Source organism: Brachycentrus maculatus, unplaced genomic scaffold, assembly GCF_059751285.1.
Source record: "Brachycentrus maculatus isolate JH-2025_06_01 unplaced genomic scaffold, ASM5975128v1 h1tg000703l, whole genome shotgun sequence".
Lineage (NCBI taxonomy): Eukaryota > Metazoa > Arthropoda > Insecta > Trichoptera > Brachycentridae > Brachycentrus > Brachycentrus maculatus.
Window position 1 is genome coordinate 425,471 of NW_028281434.1, and position 7,773 is coordinate 433,243.

At 31.1% G+C, this 7,773-nt stretch overlaps 2 non-coding genes across 2 annotated transcripts; one reads left to right on the forward strand and one right to left on the reverse strand.

Annotated features, from left to right (window-relative positions):
• Window positions 1-3,038: 3,038 nt before the first annotated feature.
• TRNAP-UGG (transfer RNA proline (anticodon UGG)) lies at window positions 3,039-3,110 on the reverse strand. Its single transcript has one exon. It is a non-coding gene; the product is annotated as a tRNA-Pro (tRNA).
• Window positions 3,111-3,284: 174 nt separating this feature from the next.
• TRNAP-UGG (transfer RNA proline (anticodon UGG)) lies at window positions 3,285-3,356 on the forward strand. Its single transcript has one exon. It is a non-coding gene; the product is annotated as a tRNA-Pro (tRNA).
• The last annotated feature ends 4,417 nt before the right edge of the window (window positions 3,357-7,773 follow it).

Consider the following 7,773-nt stretch of genomic DNA (forward strand, 5'->3'; position numbering starts at 1 on the left):
GGAAAGTGTCTGGAAAGCAGAACTCGAGCATGTTGCCGGTTCCGCATGATCGGATGTCCGGTCGGAGGAGCAGTTCCATCGGTTGCCGCTCTCTGATTGGCCGGAGAGCGTCTGCCTACGTCACAGCACACCAAGATCCATTTAAGGTAAGGGGATTGAAATACATATATCGTGGCCTGGTTTTTACAAAACTATTTCTTTTTGCAGATTTTTCTACCTTTGTTATTTACAAATAGCTTACAAACATAGGGTAATAAACCGATATTCTCAAATTGGATGAGAGGAATTGTAGATCAAATGTATTGACGGGACAATGGGTACTACGTGAAGCTTAGTACTAGTCAAAATTAAGGATAGTAACCATTTTTATCATCGTCGAAAATTGAATTTGTCTCGTGTAAGTTATTTAGATATTGTTCTGGTAAGGGCTCTCAACCAGTAAAATAAAATCGCAATCAATTGGTAATATTATTTCAATTTATATCGGCTCGTAAGGTTAATTTGTATGGAATAAAAAAATATTTAATACATATTTATTGTTAAGTTTAGTTATCAGAAGGCACCTCGGTGGTTGGAGCGCTACGTGCAGCGCAGTCAAGGGATAACTGGAGAAGTGTCATTGCTTCCACAAGGGTCACAACCCTCAGTAATGAGGAATAAGACAGAGAAGAGAAATGTATATTTATTATAAACCGATTAATATATTGTCGTATTTTTATTGATTCGGCATTAACTTCGTGGAATGACATGTTGAATGTCATGACATGTTGCAACTGTAGTTTTTGAAACTAGTTGCGTGTAATAAAATAAAACTCAATATGTGGTTTTATACATATCGCTCACTCCTTTAACAACGTCATATATCAAAAATCGCCTATTTTCAGTTGTGCATGTTTACGGAATGCCCAGATAATGTACTATATCTCAGAAAAATATTTTTAGCTTAATATTTACCCGCTACAGGGCAGAAAGCGTTGTTTTTGCATTTTGAAGAAAAGGTATTGTTTAAATTAAAAATATGACACTTTTGCTGGGATATAGTTAATTTTCAGGGCATTCCAAAAAAATGCACAACTGAAAATTTTCGATTTTTGATATATGATGTTGTTGAAAGGAGCGAGCAATATGTTTAATTAAAAAAAAAATCAATATATTATTGTATAAAAAGAAACGAGAATACATTTATGTATTATAAAAAGTCATGAAAAGGCGAAATAAAGAAAACATGTAATTTAAAAAAATAAACGCATTATTTAAGTTACAAATATAATTTTGCGGTTTTGGTATGATGGTTGATATAAGAATCCTCTATTACATTATATGAATATTTAGAAAAAAGTACAAACAACCAAAGGGAAAGAGATTTGTTACCATACGAGTATATTTATATTTGAAAAGGTACTTTTTTCGCGTATGTTGTTGATATATCGTTTAAAATAAAATAAGTAAAAATAAACTCCATTTCAAGTATGCTCTCACGCTTCAAAAAAACATGTCTCGAAATAATATTTTGATGTCAATGTTATCAATCATTCAGTCGGAAACTTCAGTAACAACCATATTTTCAGACCGAGTAAAAATTTATATTCTTTCCAAACACTGCTGTATTTTAAGACATCAACGCAAAAAGTAAGAGCATTTTATGTATCCTCTCTTGGTCGGAGTTAAATCTCTTTTGAGCCTTTTACAATATATATTGTTAAAGACTCGAAGAGTGAACAAGCCAGTTACGAGCCGGCGGCACACCAGGTCTAGTGATAAGAGGGATTTATGGTCTGAAAGCTGTATTACATTTAGCATCCTTGTTGTATTTTTACAGTCTTCTTCAAAAACTTATGTAATTTCCAACTCCAAATATCACATTACAGTGTAATAGCTTTGTCGCCTCGAGAGAAATGTCTGGCACTACGTGTCGTTGACATTATAATAAAATAATATGCTACCTTGCTTAAATGAATACCTATATATTATAAAAGTTAGCAGTTTCTTTAACTTGTACGAATGAGTTTAAATTTATCCAGTTTTTAAGTGTTTTTGTTAGATTTCTAGTGAGGTAGATTGAGTGGGTATCTTTAATTTTATTTTTAAACATAAGATATGTATCACGTGGTCTATGATAAATTTGTAAATGCTTTTAAAAAATGTTTACATAATGTGATATCGCAGAAATGTTCCGTATTATAATATTAATTTATTTCTAAATATTTCTCTGGTAACTTACTCAAATTTTAAATAAAAAGTCGCACTTACAAAAAATGGGCTCGGATTTTCCGATAAAAATGCTGATTTTCCGTAAAATTGTACCTTATTTTATTTCATTTACCAGTAATTTTTGATACCTACCCTAGAAAATTCATAATTTTTTTTCACTTCAATGATAACTTACTAAATAGGACATTAATTATTAATTCCACCAATATATATCATATATTTTTTATTAATTTTTAATTCCACTTATTTCGATGTATTTTGATAAATGCATTTATTATAAGAGTTTGTTGTATTTTGAATAAACATTTGGACTTATTCTACGTTATCGTTACGTCACGAGTCTGGATATTACTGTAATTTACGGTGGCATATCCGATCACAACGGGTCAAACAGCTTGCATATATATAATAGTTTGTCACGATCACTTTTACGGATCGATGCAATGTTTACTATTATTATTGATTACAGCTTACTTCATCTGCATAAATTTCAAAACTTTCAAAAACAATTTTTATATTATTTATTGATTCGGCATTAACTTTGTGGAATGACATGATTATTCTATTAAAATTAAACACTTGAATATACCACTTAAATGGGTTTCATTTTTATTTACGACTAGTTTCGAAAACGACAGATATTTTCATCTTCTGGTACAAATTAAAGCTGAATTAAATTGTTTTATTTTGTGCCAGAAGATGAAAACATCTGTCGTTTTCGAAACTAGTCGTAAATAAAAATAAAACTCATTTAAGTGGTATATTCAAGTGTTTAATTTTAATAAAATAAACAATTTTTCATGGGAAAATTGTAAGCCAAAAAAAATGGGCTCGTCCGGGATTTGAACCCGGGACCTCTCGCACCCAAAGCGAGAATCATACCCCTAGACCAACGAGCCAACTGATTTGTATAAAACAAAACGTGTTCCAATATCAGTTTGAGGAATTTTTATTTCACGCGTTTTGTTGACACAGCATTTTGTTGTAAACAATAAATCGATAGCGAGTTGTAAAATTTATGACGTATCGTTACTTTTATGAGTTTCTATATATATTTATTGAACCATATAAGCGGCTCGTTGGTCTAGGGGTATGATTCTCGCTTTGGGTGCGAGAGGTCCCGGGTTCAAATCCCGGACGAGCCCATTTTTTTTTTGCTTACGATTTTCCCATGAAAAATGATTTATTCTATTAAATATTGTTTTTGATTAAACTTGTTTTTCAATATGCGCAGACGAAGTAAACTGTAAGAAATAATAATATAATTAATAATTGAAGCACTAACTTTGTGATTTTTTATTTTATAATTTAAATGTAACTTTGTTTTAAAATCACTGTAAATATTTTATTATAACTTAATTAAAATGTCTACCGGTTTCGAAGCTAATCGCTTCTTTATCAAGACCGAATTATACTTATAATGGTATTAATCAGTCTTGATAAAGAAGCGATTAGTTTTTGAGTTTAAATTGTCTCTTCTACAACATGAAAATGATTTACAATAACGGGTCCCTTAAGTCATTAAAAAAATTATGAAATTGAAATATGTGTGCATGCAATAAGAAGTTAATATTACTTTAAAAATAGGAAATAGGAAATTAATTGTTGAATCAGGAAATAAATCTGACCTAAATTTAACCTAGGCCAAAATAAAGTTAGACACATAGAAAGTCCATCTTAAAGCTTTTAGCTTGTTATCATTTCGCGGTAAGAAAAGTCTGTAATAGGGTAGGCAGATGATGAGGTTGGCGAAACGACAATCATTAAAAGTAACGTTCCCTCATTAACGGTAGAAACGGTCCATTTGTATCCTAGAATGGGTGAAGGAAATGAATTTTCGTGGCTTTTTCCTGTCTGAATACAATAATGCTCTCCTCTTCCACATACTGCTTCCTAATATCCTAATTTCTTACACGATTAACTAACGACTTCTCGCTAAGATTCGGTAATGATCTCATTTATTTAGCCTTAATAATCTACTTCCCCTGGCAATTACTCGCTTCATAATTCTATGCCATTAACATTTATAATATCCTTTTACAGCAGTTAGAGTATGTGAAAGATATTTTTTTTAAACGTATAGTTAAAACGAATGCTTATGTAGTAAAAGCTTTTAAATGTTTATTTTTTGAAGCTGCAAAATATTAATGATTATTTGTTCAAAACACTACCTGCATTTAAAAATAATTAAAAAAATATTTATTGTAACTGCAGACACTTGGTAGAATTCCATATTGAATTGTTGGGTAATATATCTAAAATAAAACACGGTTTTTGTTGGATTGAATTCTACATTTATTTATGTATATCTTAATACGTGACGCGTTTCGTCTTCTTAGGACATTATCAAACATATTTAGTCAGTGTTTGATAATGTCCCAAGAAGACGAAACGCGTCATGTATTAAGACATACATAAATAAATGTAGAGTTAAAAAAAAACTTCTTTTATTTCAGATATATTACTCAACAATTAAAAAATATTTAAAGCTTATTTTAATAAATGGAAAATAAATAAAATAAAACGCTCATATTTCAAATACGTGTAATTTCATAATGCTTGTAAAGCAATGAAAATTATATAAATCCGTGTCATAATAATGCGATCAAAAACATGAAAATGTCAAGTGTCAGCAGTTGTTGTATGTGACACTATCACCTTTAACAGATAGCGCTGCCATTGCGATAAAATATCTGTTTTTGCCTGACGCATAGTCTTGTCTCGATGAAGATTTTTAGCAAATTAACATTTATATTTTAATTTGTATAGATATGGATCGATTAAAACTGTGTGTGTGTTGTGTGAGAAATATAACATAGAAAGGAAAAATTGCAATGCATAGGGTACTCAATATTGCAAACTCGTATTCGTTAAAGCTTATTTAAATTAACACGTTTGAGTCCCGTAAAGAATAGGAACTCATGTCCATCAATTTGTAATTTTAATATTAGTAATGATAATATATTAGCGTCAATGGTATTTTTTTTTAACATTGTATAAAATATTTTACACACAGAAAATACTTGCAAAAGACTAAATCGTTTTCAAATGTACACCGTTCCTAACTATTACTTTTTTTTTGACTTGGTTAAACGCCATTGCCATTTCAATCGGTTGTTTTGGATCATTAGGAAATCAATATCTATCCGTATTTTTACCAAATCGAAACAACAAAAATAGAAGGCAAATAATTTTGTTAATTTATTCGCTAGTCACTTTGTGGTAATATCTATATCCATATCCATTTTTGATTAAAGTTTTACTTAGTGTTACCATTATTTCTTAAAATCTATACATCGAACATGTTTTTCGATGCATTCTGTATTATTTTCGAAATCATAGTATTTACCAAGTAAAACTTAAATAATAAAAATATATTAGAGTTTTTAACTATCTAAAATATATTAAATGAAATTACATACGAGTAGTTCTTTAAAAAAACTTTCTGCAAACTAAAAGCTATATACTTAAGTAAATTAAATATAAAGAGTTCACATCTGGGTAGGGTTATGTATTTATGATTCTATGGAAGTCTTACGAAATTTAAAAAAGTTAAAACCTTATTTTAGGTCACAAAATTACTCAAACCGTTATACTGAGATTGGCATATGCGATGTCCCGGGAGAAAGGGATGACATGTAATAAAATGAATAGATATAATTAAAATAATAGCAGGAAGTTACAATCAGAATGGGTTAACTGGGAACTGGATACGGAAGTCGGCGGAGTGGGATGGCAATGAAGAATTAAGTAAATAATGTAGAGTCGAGTTTTCCGAGTCAGTTCGGTGTAAACAGAGCACTTTCCCTCACGTGAACCTAATCAGGTCCGACTACCTGAGTAATGGCCTTTTTATTGGCATCTTATCAAACAATTACAATTCAAGCCAGGTGCCCGAGGGGCTGAACGGTCCAACCCCGTGTTGGGGGGCCATTAGTTCGGGCCTTCACGATCCGGACCCTAAATCGTTGTTAACAAAATGAAAGCATTTATAAGGCAAGAAGGAAGTCTGATATCTAGGTCACCATCCAAACTATTGCCGATTTCTTAAGTAAACAATCTTTAAATACAACATTTTGATTGTATGCAAATTTGTAGGAAAACGAGATATTCCTTTAACTCTTTTCGCCTTTACCATAATATATCAGACGTACTCCTTTTATTACACCCAAAAAATATACTTTAAATAGTGAAATATAAAAATATCAACCAAAATTATACATATATGTACAGTGGTGGCCAAATGTAATAGGCACCACCTACAGAATTCGTTTGTCTTTAAATACGAATTCTTGCAATATTTTCGGATTGTATCGTATTTTTATGGATTTTACCTACTACTTATTATCTGCTATCCCAACTTACGACAGTTAGGGGCGTAGTTTATTAAAAAAAACTCTCTTTTTACAAATTTCAAGGGTCAGTTTATATGTGAAACATTGCTCTCCAGTTATTTTAATCAGTGAAAAAGTGTTTTTTTTTTTGTAATTTTCATTTAAACCTTCATTACTTTTTATTAAAACGCCAACCTTGATTTGAGTGAAACTGAGCGGTCTCAAATAATTTTATTCAATTCATTAGGGTTTCCCCCTCGTAAAAATAGCTAAAAAATCATTGCTCCCAGTGTGCGGTCCAAATGATTTTTGATTTTTTTTTAAATCTGGTTCTTATGAAAACTGTCCAAAACTGCCAGAAAACTGACCAAAACTGCCAGAAAACTGTCCAAAACTGCCAGAAAAGGCAGCACTTCAAGTCGCAAAGACTGAATTTCAGTTAATGAATCATTATATATACACGAGTGTATGTATAAACATATCGCTCACTCCTTTCAAGAACGTCATAAATCAAAAAACTTGATTTTTCAGGAAAACGTTTTTAAAGTTTAAAAATATAATATAATACAATAAAAATAAATATCAAGCCACTTATTGAACTTTTTACTGTGCAACAGATCTTTTTAGGTAAAGCCTGAAGGTTCTCTCACCATTTGAAAAATATTTAGTATATTTCAAAAAATAATTAAACAATACCTTTTCTTCAAAATGCAAAAAACAACATTTTCTGCCCTGCAGCGGGTAAATATTAAGTAAAAAATATGCCGCTTTTGCTGGGATATAGTACATTTTTTGGGCATTCCGAAAACATGCACAACTGAATATTGACGATTTTTGATTTATGACGTTCTTGAAAGGAGTGAGCGAATAATCACAATGGAAGATAAATGGTATTAGATGCATCAGGTTTCTTTCAAATTGATATTATTTTTTTTTGTCCATGAGCACGTGGCTCAAAGAATAGCCATTGATCGGTACAATCGAGTCCTAATGTCCTTAACTGAACCTAGTAGAGAAAAACTTGCAATAAATTTAAGTATATCCACGATCGTAACGTTGATGGTAGGAGCTTATTTGCCCCGAATGTGTGCGTATGACAGAAGGGAAAGATTCCCTTAAGACCTTAGGTATTATATTTTGTAAGTTTCCGTCAAGATTGTACGTTTTTAGGGGACTTTGATTTAAGGCGATATTGAGGAAAACGACGTTTTCTTGAATCGATCCCTAT